The following is a 27,961-nucleotide window of genomic DNA, read 5'->3' on the forward strand; positions in this document are numbered from 1 at the left end:
AATTGTAAAACAAAACAACCTTGTTAAATCAGAATGAGATTAAACCAGCCTGGTTCATTCTGACTACTTTATATTTGTTAGCTGTTTTTCCATTTCAGTTGTGTGCAGTGTGCTTTTGCTTGCATTATTTTTGTTCAGCAAGAAGGTAAGCAGGAAGGAAAATGAACTCTCACTGCTAATATTTGGAAAGAAGGAAACCAGGCTTGTGTGAGAGGGAAGTATTTGAGCTATGTGATTTTAAATGTTTCTGTATTTTCTGGCTGTGCTTTACCTTGCATTCCACACCACAAGAGAGACGTGTCAGGATTTTCCTCACCAGTAAATAAAAGGTTTCCTGCTTCCCTACAGGCTGCCTCATTTTCTCCCAGCAGTTCATAAAGCTGTGGCATGTCAAAAAAGAACCCCTCTTGATGTATTGACTTGATTTTTCCATTAAAAATTAATTGCTTCCTATTTGATGAATGGTGATAAATAATGACCTTTCAAGTGTGCTGTGGTCTCAAGTGTACTTAAAGCTCTCAGCTGAAGGGACTTTTCAGGTATCTGCAAGTCTTGGCTTCAGAGGGGACACAGGAAGAAAGATTTTTGTGGTAAGGCACCACACAAGTTAATAGTCAAGTTTCTAATTCTTACCCATAAAGTGAATTACTTTAGTTAACAGGTGGTATATATGAAAGCACCACTGCTTTAGTTAGTGCCACATCGAGGTTTGGCATCTTTTTTATTTCCTTCCATCCTAGAAAATCTTAATTCAGTGTAGTTGAAAAGAAATAACCCCAACCCCAAAGAATCATGCAAAAGTCACACTTAGGATGTTATTCTATGGCAAATTAAGACCCTGACCAACCAATTTAATTCAGTCAACTGGGGGAAGCACACACGTGGAACTTTAACCCACAACTGAAAAACTGCATGTAACATTTGGACGGGTCCCCCTTTTTCTTTGTTAAAAAAAAAAGCTTATGGTTTCCTTTTGCTGTCAACTGCAGCAGAACTGCAAACAAATGATGTTCTTTTCTTCTATCTGCCAGGTTGTCTCATGTTTTACTCCAACCTTCCAGCAAAGTTTATGTCCCTGCCTGTTCTGGCTCCCCTGAAAAATAATTAATTCTCAGCTGTTCCACACCATTCATTGCTATCAGCTCCTGCAGCTCTTGTCACTTGTATCATCCTCTATGTACTTATTTTTCTGGTTTTTGATTTCAGATTGAATTTGAACTAATATTTCAATTGAATTGATATCCCTTTGTGGGATATAAAATCAATCTCCTTGGTTTTTAATATTATTTTTCAAACACTGCAGAGTATTTTAGAAAACATTGAGTACATGCAAAATACATCTATTTTTAAATTTTCTTAATTGGGCAATGTGCTCACAAGGCAAAAACCTCTTTGTTAACAGTTTCCTGCTTCCCATTTCTGTTCCCCCTGTCTGGTTCTTTTTTCTGGTGTCTCTGAGAGCTCTGTATGAGATGAAGCAGAGAATGTGCAGAGTACCCCTAAGGAGTCTTTAAGCATCATCGTGGTAATGTATTTCTTTTCCCCCCCTAATTTCTCGAGTCTCTGGATGACATTCAAAAAACTCAAACCTTTTCAGTCTGAAAGCAAAGCACCATCTTTTATGTAGAGAAACTGCATGGTGGATCCCTGTGTGATTTGCAGAGAGACTGCTGGGCTGTGTGTGAGGGTGGAGGGTAGACAGGGAAATCTGCATGTAGCACATCAAATTATTATTAAACAGTTCTGGCAGAATCTGTCAAGGAAAGTAAGATAAATCAGGGTGAAGGCAAAAAAAAAATTTGTGTAAGGTAGTTTATACAAAGCAGTTGCCATTATAAATAATAAAGCAAAAAGGCATTCTTTGGAAACTTTCCAATTCATTTTTACCAGTTCTGCCTTAAATAACTGACAGTTTTTGTAGTACTTGGTGTTCTCACTCATTCCTCTTCCTTTGCTATGGGAATCTCCACAAGTACTCTTGGCTTCTTGGTTTGGATCATAAATCTGCATCTTTGTTTGTTTGTGTTTTGTATGGCACATCCTAGGACCCAATCACCAAGGTGATGTTCTTTATACAGATCTCTTGGCATCCAGGGCTTGTTTCTAGCCAGAACCCTCCCAGATAAACAGAAACGTGAAACCTTGGCCATTAATGGGCTGCTCCACTGAATCCTTTGTTCTCAGACAGAAATCCCAAAACCCTGTGAAGAACATTTCTGTTTTAAGGAAAAGTTTGGCTGCTATGGGATTCTGACAAGACCATAAATATTGGCACCAATTTATCTTTCCGTTTACAAGCAAGCAAATTATTAAGACAGGTTTTTAAATCCGGGGGAAATTGATAAAACAATTAATTCTTCCTGTCAGGAGCAGTTACAGAACCACTGTCTCTGATGGCCCAGATTCACTTGGCCAGACAAAGCTGCCAATTGCTGCATTTAGCATCAGTGCAGCACACAAGTCCTGCTGTCTCAGACATCTGCCAACACCAGAGGAATTGTTTGGTTAATATGGGGACAGAACACAGGTGAGGTTCTCTTCCCATTGCAGTCAGTAATAAAATGCTTGCTGATGGCCAAGGGCAGTGTAATTAATATATAGGGAAATGTTTAAACCCACGGCATCTTGAAATACTAATTAGTATCATGAAATGTTTGATTCTTTTGCATGTACCTTGCTCCCCCCTTTTGCTTGCCTCGGGCTAGTGGTCTTATTATTTAAGTCTGAGAAATAGATATTATCACTGTTTTAATTCTAGGTTAAATATTAGCCAATCATAATTTAAAAATATTTCTGTCCTAAAGCATATGGTAGGTGATGGTTTATGCACTCAAGCAATGAGATATATTTCCCTTATAACTGGATAAAAACAGAAAGTGATGTTTCCCTTGGTATAGTGAAATGCTGGCTAAACAATTAGAAAACCTGCAGTTAACCTGCAAATTATATTTATTTCTTTTTAGAAAAAGCTTTTATTTCAGAAAATCAGAGAGGGCCATTTGTAAAAGAATGCATATTCCTATCTCTGTTTAGAAAGTATCAATGTAAGTTGTTGTGCAATTAAAAAAATTAACTAGACAATCCTTTCTCAAAAGGACAAATCTGTAATGGGATTTGTTAACTTAGGTACCAATTTCTCTTGAAATAATTATTAAATCCGGTAATTAAAAAGTGTCCTTCAATATCCATCAGGTGCCTTAAGCATTGCCTTTTAACATCTGCCAGATAATAACATTTCACAGAAATGGGCTCCTGAATTGAGCATGGAATTAATTCCTCTTTCAGAATCAGGCCTCTGGATCTGCTGCCTGGCCTTTTCCAGGGACATTGGTTGGATCTGCTGCCTTCAAACACGGGGTTTTCCAGAAATGCTGAATAGGAACAGGCCCAAACTGAAAGTGGACTGGGTCCAGATTTGACCATCTCAATTACAGAGACAGGAAGCAGAGGCTGAAGCAAGGAGAAATGAAAGCTGTTGGCACGTGCCACATGTGCCATTTGGATAGAGTGACAACAAAGCTAATCCACAGGGGACATCTTTAGGGTGGCCTTTGGGATTTTGCTTTTTTTCCCTCCTTGCCTATGTGATTTTGCTGGGCAGCCTTTGGAACCTCTGGTGTGAGAGCAGCTGTGGGTGACCCCAGGCTGTCCCTGTTTGGGTGACCCCAGGCTGTCCCTGTTTGTTTGGGTGACCCCAGGCTGTCCCTGTTTGTTTGGGTGACCCCAGGCTGTCCCTGTTTGTTTGGGTGACCCTAGGCTGTTCCTGTTGGAGGATGTGGGTGACCCCAGGCTGTCCCTGTTTGTTTGGGTGACCCCAGGCTGTCCCTGCTGGAGCAGTTGCTGGGCAGGGAGGGGAGGCTGCTCCTGCCTTTGCAGGGCCATCCCCCTCACTGTGAAGCCGTGCTGACTCCAAGAGCTCCCAGCTCAGTGGCTGCCCTGCTGTGACAGCCTGGTGGGATGTTGCAGAGCAAGGCCAAGCAGGCAGGAGGTGACAGGAACAGCTCTTGCCTGCTGTGAAAGGAAATGCTGCAAGCCAAGAGCAGCACTGCCCAGGAGAACTCCCCTGTGCAAAGCAACTCGAGGTCCATCTCCAGTGGGAAACTGAAGCAATGTGATATTGAAGAATGTGCTGTAACAGCTGGAAATGCAGCTGGAGCACTGCTGAGGGTGAGGGCTCAGGATGAGCTGGACACCTCTGGTCCCCTGGCTCCTGGGTGCCACAGCCACGTGAAGCCAGGTTTGCCATGCTCAGACCCAACTCTACAAGAACTGGGGTTTGCCAGCCCAGAGTGTGGGCCTGGGGCTGTTTATGTTCAGCCATGGCACTGGCACATCAAGAAACTTCCAGAAATGGCTCCATCTTGCTTCTGCCACTATAAATCTATGGTTGACTGCAGTAGGGGTTGGGCTGCCAAATAACTGGTGTATGCCAACAGATTTCTATGGAATTTTTGGTATCACTTTTACCCTTCAGGTAAGGAAGTAATTTAGTTGAGAATGCTGTGGTTATGGTAGCCTGAAACTTCTGTGTTAGGGAGCATTCTTCAGAGCTGGACTGACAGAAATGAATGACTGTGCCCCATTTTTTTTTTAAGGAGCTAGTCCTATCTTAGTCAACACAAACACATTTCATAAAGCATATGTGGATGGTGAGAAGCTGGTAGAAAACTAGTTCAGGAGTTTCCATTCTTGCAACTTGTTTGTCTTCCATTCTTCTGCTCCTTTCATGACTAAACAAATTTGTCTGGATGCCTTAGTTTCTACTCAATGAAACTTCAGTAGTCTGTGGGAATTCAGTAAACCAGAGACACAACTTGGTGCTTGAGAAGCTGCTTCCATTTTGAGAATGTGTTTTTAGAGAAGTAGGGTGTGAGTAGATGTGGGTAGTGAAAAAAATGGCACCAATCATTGCAGTCTTGATTTCTGAAGGCATTTCCTGAGTTATTTTAGAGGTTTTACGTATGGTTACTGTAACCTTAACTCTGAATATGAACTGCTTTTTTCTGAAATGAAAACTATTAAGCCTGGACTTCTTTGTTGCTTCATTGCAGTCACTTGACATGCTTTACTCCCTGAGGTTCACATACAACAATTTCTTCCATGAAAATAGGATGGAAGAAAGCTTTACCTGCTCTTTTCATTCACATCATGTCACCTTCTATTTTCTAGTATATATGTGTGTATATTTTATACTCTGTACTTTTGTTTTCTGTTTTGCCATTTTCATTGTGTTCACATCTGATTTTTTAGAGAATTAATTTTTCTATGTGGACAAAACTCAGGTGGGTTTGATCCTAAATTAAAAGTTGTATTTCTGTATTGGCAAAGTGTGGTATATTAAGTATGTCACATAGGACGTTTTCTCAACGGCTTGCAAATTAAAATAATAAATACTGTCGGCATTAACAATTACCTTGTAGAAATGGCCCATAAACTGAGTCAGAAAAGGAATGTATGTAAACCAGACTCGAAGGTAGCTGTTGTTTACATGCCAGCAATTTACACTGACTTCTTTCTCTGTGCAATCAGTCGTTACCACAGAAACTGCAACAACTTGAGGCACCAGGAGAGACAAAGCTCCTTCATTAAGAAAGGCAATCACTACCCGTGAAATTCTCTTCATTTTATCCCCGCTGTTCAAAGGGTGTAAAATGCTGGCATGTCACAGTCCCATTGCAAACAATGTAAATTCAGCCTTTTGTAGGGAAATGCTGCTGGTTATGGCCACTGGAACACTTGGTCAGGGTGGATTTTACTGAAAGCTCATCTTTGTGCTGCTCTTGGGTTAGAAACTGCCCATGAGGCAGACCTTGAATGAAGCATGGAAGAATTTGGCCAGAATTAGCCACTACCTCTAGTATTCTTTAATGAATTATAGGGAAGGTGTTTTGATTTTTTCCACGGGAGCTAGATTGAAATGCACTCAGATGCTCTTGTGCAGGTCTGAACAGTGAGTTTGAAACTGTCTGGACTTGTTTTCCATGAGAATGCTGATGGAAGTGAGAAAACCCTAAATTTCCCATATATTCCCATATATTTTTACTTAAGGCAGAACAATAGGTTGACTACAGACCTAGAAGCCCATTGGATCTGAGGGAATTTGTGGCTGCAGAAGTGATAGCCAGGCTGTGTGTCCATGGCAGTACAAGGGGGGACAGGGACTCCTCTGCCATTGCTTTCCCTAGAAGCAGCAGTGCAGAAAAGGAGGCAGCCTGATGTGCTTAAGGCCCTCAAGAGAGGAAAGAAAGAGCATTTCTTCTTCATGAACTCAGTACAGCACCTTTTTCCTTCACACGAGCCTGCCTTTAGGCTTTGACTGCAGACTCAGCAAGACTTGGCTCTTTAGGGATTCCCTGTGGGATCCATTCTGCTCTCTGGGCTCTCCAGGCAGGAGTTCTGTGAAGAAATGGAGAGGCAAAGGCTTTTCCATGCTTTAAAAATGTGTCTGAACATGCAGGAATCACTCTCTGTGTGCAGGAGCATCACTGTATTTTCTTGCTGGACCCTTCATCCACTTGTAGCAAATGCTGGGCACCAAATTGGCCTCCAAGGGTCGCTCCTACTGCAGCATGGGCAGGACAGTCGTGACCCCAAGCGTGGGCAGGTTGTGCTTTTCAGAAAGCTCCATCTCTGCTGCTGGGGCACAGGTAGCTTCAAGGAGCCAGCAATCCTTCTGCTTACTGTGAGGCAGTGCAGAAGTCACAGTGCCAGAGGGAGAAAGGATAAATCTCACTGCAATCTCACTGCTGAGTATCCCCTGAGATGCTGACACTGCTTTAATGGGCTTGAGGTAGCTCACATTCTTTTTAGGAAAATGATTTAGTAGATGGTATAAGCTACACTGTGGCATGATAAACCTGAATGGATACCAACAAATTCAGGCAGAACTCCTGAGCTGCTCTAGACCTGTCTGGTGGTGCTATATGGCTTTAAATGAAGATATTGCCATCAATCAGCTTGTCATCTACCTCACTACCCACTTGTATTAAATGATTTCACTATCAGCTAAGATGGAGCACACCACTGAGTGTCAGATTATAAGTGTCTAGCGAGATTAGATACTGGAATTAGATGGATAACATCCAGGCTGCTGCTCTGCATCTCCCAGTATTGCTGTTGCCAGTGTGTCCTGCTGCAGTCAGATAAAACTTCCCTGTGCTGTGCTCCCTGCACAGAGGATGCACCAACGAGGGCTGTGTAAAGTCACTGTCCTGACCAAGTCCCAGTGTCTGTGAGCACTGCCTGAGCAATGTGGCAACTAATCCTCCTGTACAAACAGTCTGGAACATTGCAGCATGGGCCTCAGTTCATCAGCAAGCTCTAATCCTGTCTAACCTTAAATCAGCAGCTTCTCAATCTGTTTCTCATTGAGCTGGACTTTGACCAAAGATGATTTTAAAAAATAATAATTGCATTATTGGTAAAAAAAAGAGAAAAGGTCAGCTAAGAGATCTGAAAACTGGTGAGAGCCAAGATGACAGCCATCCTTGGGGAAACTGTCCTTCTCCCTGGGAAAATGAATTTGAATTTATTTTAATATGTTGGAGTAGCATGGGATTTAAAATTGGATGCATGGGTGTTAACATAATGCCTCAGTTTCTGTCTTCTTATGATAGGAAAATATTCTGCTGAGTAAAAGCTAAAGATATTAAGAGACAGCATTTCTGTTTCCACTGGTGTCATCCTTTTCTCATGGAGGGGCACAACCATAGAAATGTGCAAAGGGACAAATGGGTTGGTCAAAGGCCTTGCTGTAGATGTCTCTGCATTATATTAGAAACTGTTTCATGAATCCTTTGGAAATACTCACAAATGTGTAAGGATTATTTAATTATTCATAAGTCACAGCTGTAGAAACAAGCAAACTGCTTTCAGCTCATATTTTGAGGGATCAAGAAGAGTATGAGAACTCATTCAACAATTTTAGTAACTTTTCTAAATTAAAAAATGTAATGACTTAGGGCCCCTGGGATTAATACTGGGAGAGGATCTCCTCTGTTTTCTGTAGAAAAGGTTTTTTCCCTACTCTCCAACTAGACTCCTCATTTGTAGGAAAGAAGGAAATAGTTCTCAGAGTTAAAATATGTATGTGGATGAATGTGCCTATATACATTTAGGTTATTTTGCTCATACTAATTGAAAACTATCATACATATCATACTCATACTCAAAACATTTCATACTCATTGAGAATCTCAGTCTCCCTACTTAAGTGAGCCATCATAGCATGGCTCAGTTCTGTAATGGGGCCCTCTGAGTGTTCCTCCAAGAAAGTAATAAACACTCAGGAGGGTAAAGTAATAAAGGCAGTAGTATGCATTCTACATTCAAAATAATTTGGGGATTTTTGTGGGAATTTTGTGGGAATTTTTCATGCTAGAAATGTTATTTTTGGAAATCTCTGTATCTATTCCTGAGCTGCACCATTTGGCAGTCTTGAAACAGAATTTAGCTTTGTGCCAATGGTGCCCTTAATTCGTTATCTTAAAATCATTCCCTGCAATTTGTGTTACAAAAGATTGGGAAAACAGACTCCTTTTTTCTTTTCTAACTTTTTTTTTGGTGGAAAGTTAATAGAGTTGCAAATTAAAAATGTCAACCCTGACAAGATCACAGATAAGAATTCCAGCTCAGCTATAACCAGCAAGTGGCAGGGTCAACGATCAAACAAAATACAAAACTACTCCAGAACTCCAAGAGAAGAGTTGAGCAGTGCTTTATTTCAGAGCTGCTCCAGGAGTTTAAGGCAGTCAGAAAGTTCAGGCTCCTTGCCTGGATTTGTGTTCAGCAAGGAGCCAGAACTTCAATGCTCCCAAGCCCAGCTCAATGAGTGAAGGATTGCTGTGAGCAAACACGGGAGTGTGAAGGGATCCTGCGGGTTTGGGATTTAAAACTGACCCCTGGGCAATGCCGTGCACAGGCTGCTGGAGGAGGGGGAGGGAGCTCTGGGATGTTCTCGTGTTCTTTGTTATGGGCTGTGAGATGTGTGACTGATGGAAGTTCTGCCCAGAGCCTCTGTGGTGCAGAACAGAAATAAAGATTTCAGGCTGTGCAGGGCTGGGGAGCAGGAAGGTGACAAGGGCAGGTGCCAGCTGCTGCTGAGCACTGCTCCTAAACCCCCTCCCTCCTGTCCTTTGTGCCCTGGCATGCAGTGTGCTGACCACCAGGGCACAGCTCTTCTTCCTCTGCACAGCCCTGCCCTGCCTGCCCCCTCCCCTGGGCAGGCACTGGCAGCTCTTGGCCTCCTCTCTGTGCCTGCTGCACCCCGTGGCACCTGGGCAGCCCAAGGTATTTGCACATTTGCTGGAGAACAAAGATGGCAGTGCATGGAAAAAGACCAAGATGATGTAAGAGATGCCCATCTGCCCAGAAAATACTGAGCCTTTTCTCCCCTTCTCAGGGAGAATCACAGAGCAGCATCCACTGGTACTAAACACAGCAGGGATACTCCTGGATTTAATATTATTGCTTTTCACCTGTTTAGATCTACTGACAATGGTCAGTCTGGTGAAAAAAAAAAAATTTAAGCAGGGAGAGCCAGGACTTCTTTCTCATTTTTGTTAATAATTTTTTTGATTAATTTAAGAAATAAGTGGGATCTTTTTGTGCTGCAGATCACACATCTTGAGAGAAAATTTAAATACGTGCATGTCTCGCTAAGGATACTAAAAGGATTAAGTAACTTTTGTAAAGTATTTTGAATTTCTGAGAATTGTTATGGACAAGGAAAATATTACTCTCTTTGAATAAATATGAAATGTTGGAGCAGGGATACCTATGATAATTTAAAACTCATCTCAGACATTTATAAATCCTCCTCTTTTTTGGCTATTCTTATAGGTCCTATTTCTGAAGATGCTCACTGCCAGCAGTCTGTAGGCAAATCACTGGAATTTAGGGATGCTCAGCCCCAATGCTGATTATTTTTCTTCATCACAATTCACAATGCTTTCTTTAAGCTCCTGTTGAAGACCAGGTTCTCAGCTGGAGTAAATGCATGTGGCAGTGCTCAGCTAACATCTCTATGCCTTATTTGTGCTAGATAAAGGTCATGCCTGTATCCTGATGTACAAATGTCTCAGTTTGCAATGTGAAAACTATTGCTTTTTGTTTTCCCAGCAGTAAAGATACTGCAGAAGAAATGGGTTTCAAAATCCTGCTGGTCATCTGTAAGGTGGTTTAGAGTTCATCCTGCTCTGCTAAGACATGACAGTTGTAGTGCAGGGCCTGGTGGGGGAGTAAACTGGAACAACCTCATAGCTTCCAACATCAGCACAGACAACTGGATGCTACTGCAGGCTTTAGCTGGTATTATTTCAGAATAAAATCCTTTCTTTAGGGCTTTAACTCCTGCTGACTGTCTGAAATGCAGCTGCTGTGCTGCAGAACCTCCTGAAAAATTGTGTCATATGGATAATTTCAGCCTGTCAGCAGAAAACAGTAGCAGGCAAGGAGACTACAAAGAATGGGTTAAATCACAGACTTCTTGCCTCTTCAGTATTCCTGGATAATAATCCACCTACAGTGACTCCACTCTGTGGGTAGAAAATGCCTACCTCTTTTTAAACTTAATTTATGCACTCCTTTGCCTTTTGAAAAGGATAGACACCAGCCAGGTAGAAGAGTGCTGTGCTGCATCAGGGCTCAGAATTACCCATCAGCCCGAGCCTGATGGGAGAGTCAATCTGCCAAGTCATGAATGTCACAGCAGACACCTGACTACTGCGTGGATTTCTGGAGTGTGCTTTCTGGCTGTGCAGCCTTAGCAAATACTGCTCCTTCCAACCTGTGCTAAAAGGACAGGGATACCAGTGCTGTTAACCTGGCAGGCTATGAAATCTGATTTCCCCAGAGGGTTTGTCCCTGCAGGCTCTCCTGGCTGGTTCCAGGTGTCCTTGGCTGGACGTGCAGGGAGCAGGAAGGTGCCTCTGCTTTCTCCTGTGATGCAGGGGTGCCATGGAGGGGGCTGAGGCTGGCAAGGAAGCTCATTCACATGACAAAAAAGTTCCTGGGCTTGGGCCTGGAGGGGTTGGTTTGGTGAGAAGTTTCTGCTTCTCAAGTAAAAGTCAGACCCAGAAAATTCTACAGTGGTTGTGCAAGTGCTGAAATTGCCACACAGCTACAGCCTGAAAAGCAAGCAATTGACATGGGAACAGATTTCTGATGTAATTGCTTTCTGACCTTTTTTCTTGTTGGCTTTGCTTTGAGTTTTGATTAACTTCACGTTAATTATAATCAGTGAACACTGAGGAAGAAAGGGATGATTTTGTTGGATTGGTATTTTGGTTATTTTTCTGGCTGAAATTCCAGCAGCTTTCTGTTGTTATTCTATTTGGAAAAGGATTAATTCCTGCTCCTTTCAGGAATTACTCAAGAAAAAAGAAATTAACAGAGAAGTAAAATTTGATAGTTTTGATTCTTTGAATTAGGTAATGATAGAAGTGATTTCAGGCTATCCCTGTGTGCTATAAGGAATAAGTCCATTGTAAATAAGAGGTAGAATTAATCCTTCAAAAGCAGCATGTATTTTTGAGGAACACAATGGCCCCTAGCAATGCCCAAGGCATCCAGCCATTTCTGCTCACCTGTAGCAAGAATTACCAGATTATGACAGCAGAGCATCTTGTGCTGCTCCCAAATCTGCAATCCAGCCTCTGCTCTGCATCCCAGGCAAAGGCATTTTCAGAGACATCGGCATCTGCAACGCAGATGGGCAAATGCTTTCTCACGTGCCTGCTCCCCGAGCCCCCAGGGCAGTAACTGGGCTACTCCTTGTCCCAACCCCTGCCACAAGAGGTCCCAGTGCCTTTCTGCCTTGTCTCTCCTGCCTTCTCTGCCTCCCCCTTGGTCTGTAAAGTACCTCTGCCACTTCTGGCTGAATGATTCCCTGGGAAGGGATTAGCTCCTCTTCAACATCTGCCTTTGCGCCAGAGGTCTGGGAAGGTAAGGGTGACCCTGGAGCCAGAGCCAGCCCAGCTGAGGAGAAGGTGAGAGCTCCCACTGTGCTCTGTGCCCTCCTGGGGCTGTTCAGGGCCCTTATTCCACAGGGAACAGACTCACTGAGCTAGACTCAGCTCAGACTTGGTCTGCCTGCTCTGGGAAGACAATATCTCTTCTGACAACAGCCAAGATAAAAACCAAAGGTTCATTCTTTTGCACTTCAGGGCTGATGTACAACTGCTCCTTCCATTCAGAGCCTCCAGTCAGAATACACAGATTATGGAGACAAGGGGTTAATTCACTTAAAACTATTTTCTGACTTTATGGGATTGCCACAAACCAGGGCCAGTTAAAATGTGGGGCCTGGTGAAGCATGTTAGGGTTTAACTTTATATGTTTTTGTTTTAAAATGCCTATATGAGGAGATACACGTTTAAATTTTGTCATTATGTAACTCAAAATTATTTATTAGATCTGTCCATAGTCTGTTAGGCACAATCTGCTGGGTGCATCTAACATTAATTTTTCATCTGAAACAGCAGAAATAATTTGGTGGATTTCAAACTGTTGTTTTGCAGATGCAGTGTTAAATGTTACGAGATTTTACCTCCCTCATCCACAAAAGCTTTGTTTTCTCATTTCCTGTCAATCTTATTGAGGAATGCTGAATAACCAGAATGAAGCAAAGATAAAATTGCCTTCTGATCTCTCTGATTTATTTTGAGAAAACTTTGGTTCCTTCTGTGTCAAGGTGTCCTCATTTCACCTTGTTAGAGAAAACATGATAGTGGAAATTCATCTAGTGTCTCTAATTTATCTCCAAATTGCTGTGAAACTTTTAGTCTCCACAATACCCAGAAGAGGTAGATAAATAATGTTCTATTATCCTGATTCTAGATGTAAATCATTACCAAGAAGTTGTGGCTTGCCAGAAGTCTCATTTGAAGTCGAATCAAGAGCTGGTGCATTTCTGGGCTGCCCAAATAAGATTGTAACACTTTTATTTGCTACCTTCTCTCCTTGTTACTTCAGCTCCATCACTATCTGCCACGGAATCATACTGGAGTCCTCAGTGAACAGAACACATTAGGAAGCCACAGATTTCATTTGGAGATCAAATATTCTCAGTTAAAGATTGCTCATTTATTCGAGACCCTTTCTTTTTTTTAATTAATGTGATCAAACAAGGGCAAAGGGGTGCATGAGAATCACACCCAGAATAATTCCTGTCTGAGGACCACAGCTTGAACCAGCACAGCATCTTTCAGTCTGACAGAGCAAGTGCCTGTGCCACGCTCTCACATCCAAGTGCCTTATCTATTTAAGCCAGTAGTTTTCTCCTGAAATCCCATTTTGTCTCAGATCACAGCTGGAAGGAGTCTGTGTGTGTGGTGAAGGACATAATTCTTGTGCAGGACTCCTGAGCAGAGAAGACAGTTTGGCCAGGCTGGAATGCTGAAATACCCACTCTAGAGCTCTTAAGGAAATGAAGTTGGCTTCTTTTTCTCTCTTTTTTTGTCCTGCCCAGCTCTTGTGCCAGCCATCAAGGTGTCCGACCTTCACAGAAGAAAACGTGTGCATCAGAACACACTGTCCAAAATGCTCACGTGTCCTTACAGCAAAGGCTTCTCCAGAATTAGCACTGCTCACAATACATGAAATTTTTCACGTGGAGCCTAACTCTTGTTTATTCTTTGGCAAACTTGCCACAGCAAAATCTGCTCTTTTGACCATAAAATCTCTTACAGCAAACCCCCTTCCCCTGGGCTCTCGTGAGGGCTGTTTTCTTGCTTGCAGCACATGCAGAATGTATTGCATATTGCATATGTGCACTGCATATTGCCAACTCATTTGAATTATCCTGACTAGCTTGTCCTCACCTTGCTGAAAAAGGAATTGCTGGAAGTGGCCACAGCCTGAGATTTCAAACCCTTGACCTGTCTTTCTGTACCAGCAAGCTGCTGATTTGTCATGCTGTGTCCCCTCTGCAGGCTCCTAACTCTGTTTGTCCCTCAGTGAGCACTGGGGGCTGAGATTCCCTCTCCCTCCAGTGATTTGTTTTCCTGGTTCTGAAGACTCCTTCCATCCCCTATTTCCAGGACTTACATCCTCCTGCAGGCATTTTCCTTCTCACAGCTTCCAGTGCCAGCAGAGTTTTCTGTCCCCCTGCCGAGTGGTGGCTGCAGCTCCTGCCCTGCTCAGATCCCTCGCTCCAGAGCAGCCACTCAGCACAGCCCCAGAGCTGCCCCAAAGCCAGGACTGCTGCAACAGGAACTATCACAAGGACAAGAACATGTTGATGATTCTAAAAGGGAAGAGTATTTTCGTCCAGAAATGGCTAAAAAACCACAGTGCCAGGTTGAGAATTATTTGAAGATTTTTTTTTTTCTGACCTACATGGAAAGCTGTTTATATTTCAAACTAATTTAAAACTAAGCAAAAATCCCTCACCTCAGTCAAGATAAAGGCCTGCAAGAAGATGGATGTGTATTTGTAAGTAACTCAATGGAAATTATAAAAGCAATTTGGAAAAAAAGGAGATCCTTTTTTCCATGAAGGCGTTCAACATGGTTTGTCATATTTGTCCTTCAGATTTCAAACAAGCAAGGTTTTTTTTCTTACTGACAGTTTTTAGCAAAATATTGTGCAGAATTTTATTTCCTTTTTATCTCCTGGTATTCCATCTTAAATTTTGCTGCTTTGTTCTTTTTTCTGACTACCATTTTCATTTTCACTTTTCTATTAAGTCAGTGTGAGGAGAGAAGAAGAAATTAATATTGGGGAGAGAAGAGAAACTTTGGGATTTTTCTTATGGAAAATAGGGTGAAGCTTTGAATAAATGTTATTTGAGAGGAGGGGGAGAAATTGGAGGGAAAAAAAATTGTTGCCCAAACATATCTACATTTATTTGTCCAGTCCTAGATCTGAAACTGGGGTACATACAATATTCTTTTTTAGCCAAAATGTCTGTGTATTGTGAGAAGGTTTTTTAAATATCATCTGCAAAACTTCCAAAATTGTAAACCTCCAAAAAGATCAAGTCATGGATGGTTTCCCTTCCTTGCAACTCTCACGAGTAGCTGAACTGGAAAGACAACCTTGTGCAATAAATGTTAGAGGGGCTGGTGACAACCATGGTGACCTGACTTAAGCCTCATGTCTTTCTGTGTGTTAAAAAAAAAAGAAAAGTCTGTGCTTCAGCATAATGGGAATTGAAAACCATGAGTGACCACTAAGCATTTTGAGAGAGGCAGATGTATTTTAAAAAAAAGAATATATTCTACTCTAGGCTGTGAGCCTGTGGTGAATTTTGTTAACTAGAATTTGTAATTTGGGCTACTGAGTTGGCTTAAAAGCATTTTTGTGGCCTGTGGGCATTTTAATAGCAGGACTCCATTGAGTGTTATTGAGAATTATGCAGCTTGAGAGCTTTATGCCATCCTGAAATTTTTCTTGATTATAGCTAGTACCCTATGCAGTGTAGGTAGCAAATGGAAAATATCTTTTTTCATTTGAATCCAAGTTCTTATTGATATTCCTGTCGAAATATAGTTTCTGGTCTCTCAATAAACACAGAGCAAGACTTGTGAATGTAGTTTTCACACATAATTTCTGGATGTATTTGTGAGCCTTTTGCCATCTCACCATTACATCTCATTACAGATCTTTAGAATAAACTACTGTGCAAGTTGTACAAGCAGCTGGACAGTTGTAAAAGCTCATAGCAGAAATCCCTCTTTTCCTTTTATTTTTGATTTTCTGCAGTTGTCAAAGTGAGGAGCAAGGGATGTCACAGAAGAGTATTTCTACTCTAAGTTTTGCAGTTACTAAAATTAATGATGTGCCCACAGTTATCAGAAGTGGAAATTGCATCTGTTAGACTGATATTGCTAAATAAAACCTGCTTGACTACTGGGATGAACAACATCCTCAGATATCCTTGTGCAATTAAAAAAAAGCAATTATTCCTGGCATTCACATCTATGACCTCTGCAGCAATTCTTATGCCTGGACACACATAAACCTCAGTTCTAAAACAGATTTAGGACAATTAGAACGAAAATACTAGATGCAATTTCTCACTGCTCTGAATTAGATCTTGCTATTGAAGTCAAGAGCAGGAAAAGTTGATATTTGCAAGAAATGCCTTCAAATGAAGGAGCAGCTCTGTGTGCTGTTCTCAGCCTACAGCTATGCTGAAATCCTGCCTGGATGAAGAGAGTACAAAAACCACCTTGGTGCTTATAAAAATGACCCCTGAAAGGTCAAAGCCTATGGATTCCCCCTGTGCAGTATTCCATAACCACACAGGCCTGGGGGAGAGCAGCTGCCTGCTTCACCCACCTTTATTTCCTGTCAGCTGGAGCGTGTGTAATGTGGCTGTACAAAGGAACAAACGGCTCCAATTGCTTCAAAGCAGAGTTCTCCACCTGCTAGCAAAAGGAAAGTTAAGGATGACCTCCCCAGATTCCTACCTGGAACTCTTCACATTCCCCTGCTTGCAGGAACCCAGCAGAAGCCTTGTGGATGTGCCCTGCTCCTCTGAATTTTCTCCCAAGGTGACCTGAATCCTAATTTTCCTGAGTATTTTCACCTTCAATATCGAATACTTGCTTCAAATTCTAATCATATTTTTGTTATTGTTGTCTTTATTGTAGGAGCTTTCTCAAGAATATTCATAAAGACTCACAGAACTTTGTTGATGCAGGGCAATATCAGCACCAGCAGTGTCCTTGTCAGATGATGATAAATAGATGTACAAAGCTACCACGACGACATTTTACATTTTTAATGCTTAGAACCTTTGGAGATCAACTTAGGGACCATCTGCAGTTGTCACTGCCTTCTAAGAGAGCTACAAAAACTGGGATCCAATGCTGAAATTTCTGTTGTGGCTGTGGTGACATTTATGTCTAGAGGGGACTTTGATTAATGTAGGATGTCAAAGACAAGACTGAGCCCAAAGCCTGAAACCAGCTTGTGATGAGCTTGTTTTCAGATGTGGTGGCAAGTCTTCTGGATGCCAGAGAGTCTTGAAAATCCCATTCCTCCTATTTCAACACGTGGTTAGTTTTAAAAATTGCATATTATATTGCAGATTAGGCTGGAATTCTTTTCATACAGAACATACAGAAAGCAAGAGGCTTAGGAGCACAGCTTTAAACTTCCTGGCTTTTGCTCATGTTCCTGCCACAGTTCCCAGTAAGATTTCTCTTTCATCTACATTTGCCATAGTTCCTTCTTCCTTACTTTCTAATAATTTAAGAGACAAGGTGACAGAATGGATTAAAAAATGTCTATAAATAATACTGTACGTAAAGAGGCATTTACCCACTGAGTCTCAAAACTCATTCCCTGATTTGGATCTATTTTTATAATCTTCATCTCACTTGACACTGACAATGATTCACATAAATATTAAGTGTTCATTTTTAGTCCAGTGCACATGAGTGAAGCTAAACTGTCGTGTTCTTTGGAGTTTTTACCCCGAAGGTCCTTGGGCTGGAAAGAGGGTTAGGAGGATGCAGTTCTTCAGCACTCTACAATCATCACATATTAGCGAGTGTAGATGGAGCATTTAAATTTTTTTCAATGAGATTCACACTTCAAATGGGTTTTGTTGTTGACTTTTTTTTTTTTCTGTAGGATATAAAAATAGAGTGTGTTATCCTGAATGAAAGTCTAAACCTGAGGGCTGTGGAATAATGGGGTTATGTTCAACTCTATCACTATTCTTTTGCCGTATCTTGTTTTTTAATTAAAGCAGTCCTGAGATGTTTTATTAATTGTCCAAATATTTTGTTCTTTGGGCTATGCAGCAAAGCTATTTAAACAATGAAAGAAATTTTTTTTCAATGTTTGTCACTTCTAAATTCTAATACAATTGTGTTTCTGTTACAGCAGGAATATATTTGCTAACAGATGGTAAAACTGCAAAAGTGTCTCTGCTTCATTAGTGCCCCTGGCAAGTCCTCCTATATAAGGTAAGATTCAGCAGAGAGGGATATTTAACAATATACCCTTCACAGTTTCCAGTAAGGTTCTGGACCAGTTTGAAGTGTATCATGAAAGGTGAAGGTAATAACTAGAATGCCCAGGGATCATTTCTGTGTTGGTTGTTAAAACCAGAGCTAAGCACACGTGCTGGAAAAGGCTCAGATCTAGCAAAGACTTGTTCTGGTGCTTTTTGCAAGTTAAATTTATCCTGGCAATAGTGACACCACTTTCCTTTAATGGTGATCATGGGTTTTTATTAAAAAGTAATAAAATGCAAGTGATCAATCTCCATTTAAATTAATAGAATGTTTATGTTAAAATATTGATGAAAAGGCAGCCTTCAGAGATTTTAAGAAGGTTTGTATTTCCATGGCACGACTGAAAGGTGACAGATTGATAGCCCTGGGAAATGTAGGTCTTTTCAAAACAAATTATGTGATGTGTCCTCACACTGACTTTGGAGCTCACTTTGCAGCATGGCAGAGCTGCCCAGGCTCTGGGGTGAAAAAGTCCTCTCTAATACTGCACCTCATCTCCTCTGCACCTCATCATCTCCTCTGCACATCATCTCCTCCTTTTCTGTGCATTTTGCACATTCCTTCTCCATAGGGGCTGCAGAGATCCCTAAGCCATGGCACATGGCTCACCCTGGACTCCAAGGCATGAGGACAACATATGGTTATTTCCTACCAGGAACTGGCTTCCAACGAGTGAGTGAAAATAAAAAACCAGTCTTGTCATGTGCCAACATTGTCTCTGACAATGCTGCAGTGTATATCTGCTATTGATCCTGCTGAATTCAGCAGCCCAGAACTAGCACAGGAGCAGCTTCTTCCACGTTATGGGGAAATGCTGCTTTGCCATCTTGCCAGTACAATGGTTTGTGATCCTCGTGCTGTGCAAATTGGATTACCTTCACTAACTGCCTGGATTGTGCAGCTTGGTGAAATGGGGAGGGCTTCCAAGCAGAGACAGATGAAAATTTGAAATCGTGCAATTGGGGGAAAATATTAAATTTGAAATTTCACATTCTAAGCAAAAAGCAGTAGCCACTAAATTATTGTGTCCTGGAAACTGTTTCATACTGCAAATACCTCATGTTTTTATTTGAGTGTGTTTTTAAAACAGCTCATATTCAGTATGTATTCGGCAAGAACACTTAAAGGACTTTTCCTATTAGTGAAGGAAAATTAGAGGCATCAACGAGGCTTTGATAGAAGGAAGTTGCCAACAGCACTAAGGCAGTTTTGGGCACGTGCAGAAACAACACTGTAGGCACTGGGAGATTTTAATATGCATTTAAAAAAATTCCAAATGCAGGGTTAGTGTTTTGGGAATTCTGAGCTCACATGGTGACACCTTTTCATGAGCTTTCCCTCAGAAGGGAAGATGCAGGCAGGGCCTGCTGGAGCTGCTGGATGCAGGAGGGATGGAGAAGGGGTGATGGAGAAGGGGTGATGGAGAAGGGGTGATGGAGAAGGGGTGCACTGCTCTCTGTGCACTCGCCCCCACAGCCCAGGCACATCCTGCACCTTGGGAAGGATCACAGCCTCGGCTGATCTGCTGCTGCAGTCCAGGCTGGTTTGGAAAACACTGAGTAGAGTGTAAAGCCTTCCCTTAGATGCTGTCAACTTGCTGTTTTTATAGTACAAGCATTTAGAGGTGTCACAGAAATTATAACTCTATTGTGCTAGCTACTGAAATCAACATATAGTAAGGGAGAGAGGAAAAAGTGCAAAGCAAGTAACCCGAGAAATGCTGGTTTTCTATTTTGAAAATGACATTCTAAGATTGAACATCTTGTATGATTTCACAGGCAGTAAAATTCATAGAAATGAGAGGGGCTGGAAGCATACCCAGATGATGTGCCACACTGAGCTAATAAAATGTGGTGTTTGTGTGCTTGAGCCCACTGCAAATATTCATTTGCTGAGCTAAATGTGTGTGAGCTGCCTTTGCACTACTGGCACGCTGCAGATGCTCCTCCTGAGAGGATCCTTCAGAGCTAACACAGGCAAGCAAGCAGGGCTTGGGCCAGATCTTCTAACAAATGCTCACTCCATAAACTGCATTAATTCAGTTGCTTGCACTAATTTGTCCAAATCTCAGGTTTCTGGGCTTTTTTAAGCTTTTGTTTTTTGCTTTCTGGTAAATTTCCAGTGTGTAGGTCTGTGTCCTCGTCTGAGGACATGCAGGAACATTCTGAATGAATGTTAAAAGTCACCTAGTAATAACAAAGGCTTACCCTGCTGTCCCAACCAAGATATCCTTTGAGAACAGTAAATGCACATTCCTATAGCTGATGGTAATATGGACATGAAGATAAATTTGTGGTTTGGAGTTGAAGACGCTCTAGAATTTTTACTGAATTTCAAACTTTTTATTTGTCTGCAGTCCATGCCCTGACACAGTGAGGACTGAGCTCCTTTGCTTAGTAGAGCAGGTTCTCCAAAAGATGCTTTCTTTAGAACAGTGAATGCACTTTTGCACTATCGATTTCCTGCTGCTTAGACATAACTAACATTTTAAGTAATCTATACAGTTTTGAAATTTACATTAGGTCTTTTAATAAAATCCCTAGCACCTCAGGGACTTCTTGGTAGGACAGACAGTGAACTCCTATCAACTGAACACTAAACAACACAACACTAAATTTCAATATCACTTAAGCAACATCCCAACCTAAGCTGATGGGCTACAGCCCCAAAAGCAGCAAAGCCAGCAGCAGCCCACAGCAGCCCACAGCTCAGGGTATTGGCTGAGCTATCACAGCACAGTCAGGTTGTTGGGTTTGTCCTTACGAGTGCTTCACTGAAAAACCCCGAGTTAAAATCAGTTCTGCATTATGCAGGACACATTCCCCAGAAGTGCTAAGATGTACTGTCACTAGATTTCTTGCAGAACTCCACACTAGAAGTGAAGGGGAGATCCATGCTAAAAAGGGAAACGGGAATAGCACAATGTGGCTGAGGTCATGTTGTGTTTTTAGAGTAGAGATCAAAGGCTGCTGTGAAGGCAAGCCCTTTTGTATTGCGTGTTGTGGCAATTACACAATTGTCCTTGTCCTGAAAAATCTTACCTGAAAGAGGTGTGCAAAGGTCTCTGGCTGGATCCCACTAAAATCAGGGGTACTTGGGACCACGGCCCTAAGGGTGGGCTGGGATTTTCGTGGTGGTCTGTTCGTTTTTTGCCTGTGTCCTTTTCTGCTCTAGGACACGACCTCCCTTCCGCTGCAGGTTGCAGGTGAGATTTTTTCTAGAGATTTCTTCCTATTCATTTTATTTTCAAGTCTGTTATCAAGTCTGAATGAAGGTTTTAATTGAATTAATAACTGGACAAATCACAGGACTGGCCTCCACCACCTATACCTGACAATTGATCCGGTGGAGTGAAGGCTGCAAGAAGTTCAAAGTGAAAACCAGAACAGGGATTTGGAATGAATTTTCAAGTCTGCAGCTAAATTTCTTAGGTATGGTAAATGGTGAGCAACCCAAGCAGATCAGATCTTCCTGTATTTAAGAATATGTTTTTCAAGGGCAAAGGTGGGCAGCAAGAGAAACTCTGCTGCAGTCACAAGTAGTTCCTAAGTAACTGTTGATGTATCTGCATACATTTAATTTGTTTGTGAATGGGTAGATGATAAAGAAATTCAGAAAAGAAGATCAATTTAGTTGTGCAGATGAAAATGTATGTTTTAACTTGTATTTATCTCTGAAAATTGTAAGGTTCGGTAGCAACAGGCTTTGTCTTTTCTATTTAAAATCAAATAATCCATTTTATTGCTTCTTAAAAGGGACATTCTCTACCCCCAGGTTTTCAGGTAAAAAGCCAGTATGATATTTTAAGCTATTTCTTGTAGTCACAACACCTCAGTGGTCCTGACCCAGGATTTTTCCAAGTAAATCTGGCAGTGTTGAGATTTACTGCTGCTCCTGAAGTATCAACAGAATTACGTAAGTGTGTGCCTGTGTTGGGAGCTCATGTGCAGCACACACATCACTGCCTGTCTGCACTGCACTGAAACCTGAGATTTATTGCATTTACAAAAGGCCATTACAATGCAATTTTAACTTACTGTCGTTAAAGGGTCTTACATCATAAGCAATCACTGCAAAAAGCCTTGGCCTGCAATTTATTCATAATTTTTATTGCATGATTTATTAGAGCCTCCGTTACATTTTATAAAGCTTATCAGAAAGAAATTAAAATCAGTTAGGGCCTGGTCCTTTCACCTTCACTCGTGTTGGGTGGTACCTTGTTCTGAGCCTGACAGAAATGGGGATATTCCTGGAGTAAGCTATCACTACAGGAGTAGGAGTGAAGACAGCAAAATCTGGTTACTTAGTGAGCACAGGAGAGAGATGTAAAAATTATTCTAGAAATGACAGCATTTGGTTTATATTCCAGGGGGAGGAGGTGGTTCTCCATGGATTCATAGATTTCTCTGATTTCATCCGATCCTACTGCTTCTGTGTACCATTTGGAGTGAATCACATATTTATGTAATTCAATATTCAGCAGGGAAAGCCAAGTCAGCCTTCTCAACTGTTCTTTCCTCAGATCAAATTCAGCATATAGTAACTGAGAAGCTAATTGTAAGACAATTGCAAAGATCTCAAAATGGCTTTTCTATCAGCCTTATACCCCGAAAATGCACTGAAATTTCATAAGATCAAGCTTATACAAAATGGAAACTCAGTTTTGCCATCTATATTTGCATGAGAAAGAATTACACACTTGATTATCAATTAGGGCTCAATTTTTCAATCTGAATTCCCCTGCTTGCCCTTTCATTACGAAACACAGCGCTTGGATATGATTTAGCTGTACATTAATTGAAGTCATGTGGTTTAAAGGGGGATGTATTCTCCAGTCCTTTGCAGTAAAAAATGCCAAGAAGATCATGATGAGCTTTGTCAGTATTAGAGCTCTGTGTTTTGATGCAGTATGCTAAAGATGCTCGTGTCTTTAACAGATTATGAAAACATGTATTTGAATATGTATGCTCCTAATAAATTCCTCAGATCTATTACACTTCAGTGCTTTGGAATGGAAATATGCATCGTGTCTATTAAAAAAAAGCAGTACACAGCAATTAATTTGTTATCCTGAACCACACTGCAGGAAAATTCATTTCTATCCTTGAATTTGGTGATAATTTTGGCTGAGTTTCAATAACAGTAAGGCTGGGCCCTCTGTTGCTGATTTGCTAACATCTCTCCTTATGTTAAGAGAAAAGCAGCATGTATAGACTTTACTAAAGTACTACCATAAATATACACACATTTTTACAAATGAGGAAGACAAATACTGTTAAACACTAGATTGCACAGCAGAAGAGAAGAACAAGATGGAAAAATAGTTTTCCTAGGTATAGTCTATATACCACATTTCTGCAAGCAGTTCTAAAATAGAAATAATATAATTGATCCACTGATCTTTTTATCCTTTGTCTCATGATAGAACAACAGAGAATTACCAGTATTTTGTTGTCTTTTTTGCCCTAACCAAAACCAAAATAGCAAATGTCAGGAGAAGGACAAAGAAAACAGCTGAAGGTACACAGGGATGGATTAAAGAGAGAAGGGACCAAATATCTTTCTGAACCCAGCCACTAAATCCACATTGATTTCAGTGGCACCACAGTTACTTCTGCAGAAATATTTTGGGGTGGTTTAATTTTGAAGTCCTTCCTCATATGGAAATCCCACTCAGCATCGTAGGAGGTGGCAGCAATAGGAAGGCATATATATGTGTATGCATCTGATGGTATGATCCATACAATCACAGCCTAGGCTAAATGAAGTAAATTTTGTAACCTAGAAACATTAAAATTAAGTGACATAAAAAAAATTAAAATGGCAACAGATGCTGTTCTTTTTTTAAGGTTTTAGAATAATAGAAATAAAATTGGAAATAGGCAAATAGGTTTTTTTAAAATGTCCTTGAATCCAAACTGCTAAGTCTGCACTAGGCAGCCATGGAATTGTCAGGTGGGTAACACCATCTCTCTCATCACCCTGTGAGATCGTGACTCCAAAGAGACTGTAAGATTTTCTGGGCAGACATCAGATCTTCCTGTGTGTTTCTGAACAGCTCAAACTGGTGAAGTCATGATTCTGCATGGCTGTTCTGATATTTATAATTTTTTTTTTGTGTGTGTGTGTGTATGCTAGTTTAAAAAAGTGTTACTTCTAATTGGGATGGACAATTCCCAGAGTTACCTGTGTACCTGCTCCCACCATGACCAATTTGGTGGCTGTGGGATGTGGAGCAGTGAACACTTTCTAACTGGCATTGCAATGGTTCCTTTGGTCAGGATGCAGAGAAGACAACCATGCTCACCAGTGGGTTATATAAGGATTTGCAGTAACATGTTCCTTGATGGGAGAAAATAGGAATAAAATGGAATTTTAGGAACTATATTAATAATGAATGATAGAATGGTACTTAATAGATGTCTGTAATTCCATTATACTACAAGTGCAAGGGAAACCTCATTTGATGTGGAAAGATTCTCATTTTTCCAGAGCTGTAATGCAGCGTGCAGTTAAAATTAGGCTGTCTCGTTAATTGTCAAAGTACGTGGTGAGAACTCCTGCAGCCAGCTTTGCAGGATTAGACATGAGACACCTTCCAGAACGGCTCAGGGTGGGAGAGCAGCCCCGGGGGCCCTGTGAAGCTGCCCCTGAGCACAGTGTGGGGGGCAGCTCTCACCCCTGTGCCCCAGGGCAGTGTCCAGAGCTCTGTGGAGCTCCCCTGTGCCAAGCACGGCCCCCACCACACATCTGGACAATGTCAGCCCCCCTTGTGAAGGATGAGGAGAATCTGTTCCCATTCCCTGACACCTGCCTCAATTCCTGAGCTAAGCCATGCTGGCCAGGGGTAGGGAACGAGCAGAATCACCCCAGCCTCTAATCCTCAAGACAGCGTGGTTATTCAGGAACTAGGAGCCCATAAACCTTTTTATACCTATGAGTTGTACTTTATATAGAGAAAAATCAGTTTAAATGAACACAGCAGGACTGAAACGCTCTTGAATGTACAAAAGAAAGACTAAAGAAATCCGTGGGGAGTATCTTTTTCTCATCTCTTTACCACTTTCTTTTTTCCTGTCTCCTTCTCAGTGTCAGAAACTCGTCCTTCAAAAGTCACTCACGGAGGAAAGCAGATTCTTCTGCAGGATGTGAAGGGGAAACATGAGGGAAGGGTGAGTGAGAGTTTTGCTTTTCCCCTTACAGACCAAAGCAGTCCAGCATATGCCAGGACTGCAAGTCAAGCTGTAGAGGACTTTCCATAGGACCCTAACCCGCTTTTATTTAAAAACAGTAAAAATGTTTATTTGGAAGGACTACAAAGCTTTCCTGAGAGCTCATTAACAAAGCTTAACTGTCCAATTTGAGTGTGAGCAGCAGCTCACCATCTCAGCTGAAAGCTCCTCGCTCCCAAACACTGAGTAACCCAAGGAATGTGAATTAACACAAACACAGCCTTACCCTGCTGTGAAGGAGGAGGAGGAAGGGGAACAAATATGTTCGATACCTGCAGGCCAAACTCCCCAGGAAGTCAGTGGGAGCTTTACTTGTGGAAGAACAGCATGACCAGACATAAATATAAAGGAGAGAGGATGCCAAGAAAATATTTTTCACACGTTTGTGTACTGAGGGACCTATGAAGTCTACTAGGAAAAGAGGGCAGACACTCTACTACAGTAACTCTGCTGCTTTAGCACAGCTTTCTGGCTGACTATTTCCCCTTTTGTGCCTACTTAGAAAAAATACATTTACAGAGCTGTCTGATGATGCAAAAAAGACAGTTGTAATGAGCTTCCCAGAAACATCAGCTTAAGTGTGTGCAGTGACATTTAGCTGTCTGGACAGATGCTTTTGACAATCCTCCTGGATCTTTCCCATCACCTTTTGTTATTCTGTTCAGATCTCCAGGCACCAGACTTTGCCTCTGATACCTAAATGTACATTATTTAGGTTGGGGACAAGTGTAATGCCTGTCCTTTGAAACAAACTACCTTTTCTTATTACAGATATAGGAGATAATGCAATTTTTGAAGTGTTTCCTCTTTTTAGAAAGAATGACATTATTAAGAAATTAGCGTGGAGAAAACTTGAAATTAATTAAAATCAGCCACTACTGTTTTAACAAGCAACCTTTGACTATGTTGCACCTAAAGACAAATGATTAGTGACTAGGAGCTTTGCTTAATCAAAGTAAGTTAAGAAATAAACAAAATTTGCAGAGTTAGCTGATTTTGCCTGACATACACAAATGCATTTCCAGTCCTCCCTGGCTGTCTACAACGAGATCAGACGTAATTTAGTATGAGTCAGGTGGAGGTGAAGCAAAACAGTCAAATGTACTTGTATTTGCAAGCAGTGTCCATCAAATTCCTCCAAGAATGGCTGGATTTGAGTAAATGCTGAGCTTTTCATAGACAGCTCCTAAACATGCACTGATCTAGCATACCAGATACAGTCCAGAGAATCTTCTTTATACAACATGCAGATTTTCATTTCATCTTAATATTCAGAGGCTGCATTCCCTTTCCTTGCCCAAGTGTAACATTATAATGGTTATGTAAACTGATCCTTACATTGAGATTTTGACATGCATTTTGGTGCCATATGTAAACATCAAAGGTGAATAATAACCACCCTCAGTACAGGTCCCAGTTCCATTTAGGAAGAGAAAAATTTGTGAATTTTTTTTTTCTTTTTTGACAAAATGGCAATATGAATTTAGATTTTTGCACAACTGAATTGCAGTTTGTAACTGAGAGCAGCACACTCAATTAGAAGTGGGGTAACAGTGGATTTGTTGCCTGACTCTACCAGTTATTACCTTAACATACCATTCACTTGCTAATGATGTTATCAATTATTTTACTATAAATTAGCTATTGTGAGCTTCAGGTATTTTTGCAATGTCTGTGTTAGGTTACAGGAGCATAAATCAAACTCCCATCTCTTTTTACATCCATAACCATAAAGTATGGCTTTTATTAGGAAATGTTAAGTGTCTTATAATGCCTTCTTAATGGACAAAGTGTGCATGTGTTGATGAGGAAAGCCATCTTCCTTCATGCAAAATATTAATGCATGTGGCCTACGTCTCCATAGATACAAGTTAAAGAATCATATTTAGCCCACGAAATATTCAGTGTACTCTTATTTATCTAGTTTTAACAGTTCTTTAAGGAAAGAACAAGTTCGAGGTAAATCAGGAGTTGAATTCTAACAGGTATGCACAAGTGATTGTGAATAAGTGGTACATCCTCCAGTCAAAAAACTCCCCCCCAACAAACCCAAATCCTTTCATAAAACACCTATTGCTAAATGGAAATACCCTTAGAGAATTTATATCCTTCTAGAATTCCATCACAAAGACTCCTAATATTGGTTATAAATTTTTGTCCTTCTCCTAAAATATCATCATGCCTCCAAGCCAAAGGGTGTTTTAACCTCTGTATCCTTTTAACTGGGACAACATTATCCATTTGGCTTTCGAACCACTTCCCCAAATCTTGTACAAGCACATTACTTTCACTTGAAATGTGTTTTACCAACAGATTCCGAGGTACCAGAGACCTGCTATTCAGACTGCCTGCTACCACTGGGCTTGATTAATGGAAGCCAAGCATTTTGAAGGAGACCCTCCAGCCTTGCCTTCCTCTTTCCACGTTCCCTTGGCAGAAATCAGGGATTTGAAAGCTGCAATTCAACAGCATCATCTTTCCACCTTGTGGTAAATATTCTATTATTCCTTTATCCTCCATGCTGTTTAAAGGAATTCATTTAAAATATGAACTCCTTTGTTCAGGGAGGGAGTCTCCAAATGGTATGCAAACAAGAATCTTTAGAAATGCAGCAAGATGTAACTCCAGGCTCTGCTCCAGCTTTCCCCATTCATTCAGTTTGCAGACCTGGTGTCTCCCTGCTGGAGATCTCTGCTCAGACCAAGTCTCTGGCAGCTGCTATTCCACCACCCATTCATGCATGGCCAGCTCCTC

At 41.3% G+C, this 27,961-nt stretch overlaps 1 protein-coding gene and 1 long non-coding RNA gene across 8 annotated transcripts in view; one reads left to right on the forward strand and one right to left on the reverse strand.

The window, feature by feature from the left end:
- Positions 1–27,961, reverse strand: part of KCNC1 (potassium voltage-gated channel subfamily C member 1) — a 111,259-nt gene that overhangs the window by 81,290 nt on the left and 2,008 nt on the right. The window lies entirely within an intron of this gene.
- LOC148221678 (uncharacterized) lies at positions 17,844–27,690 on the forward strand. Its single transcript, XR_015807522.1, has 3 exons — positions 17,844–17,924; positions 25,065–25,147; positions 27,521–27,690. It is a non-coding gene; the product is annotated as an uncharacterized LOC148221678 (long non-coding RNA).

This window comes from Sturnus vulgaris, chromosome 18 (genome assembly GCF_052056855.1).
Source record: "Sturnus vulgaris isolate bStuVul1 chromosome 18, bStuVul1.hap1, whole genome shotgun sequence".
Taxonomy (NCBI): domain Eukaryota; kingdom Metazoa; phylum Chordata; class Aves; order Passeriformes; family Sturnidae; genus Sturnus; species Sturnus vulgaris.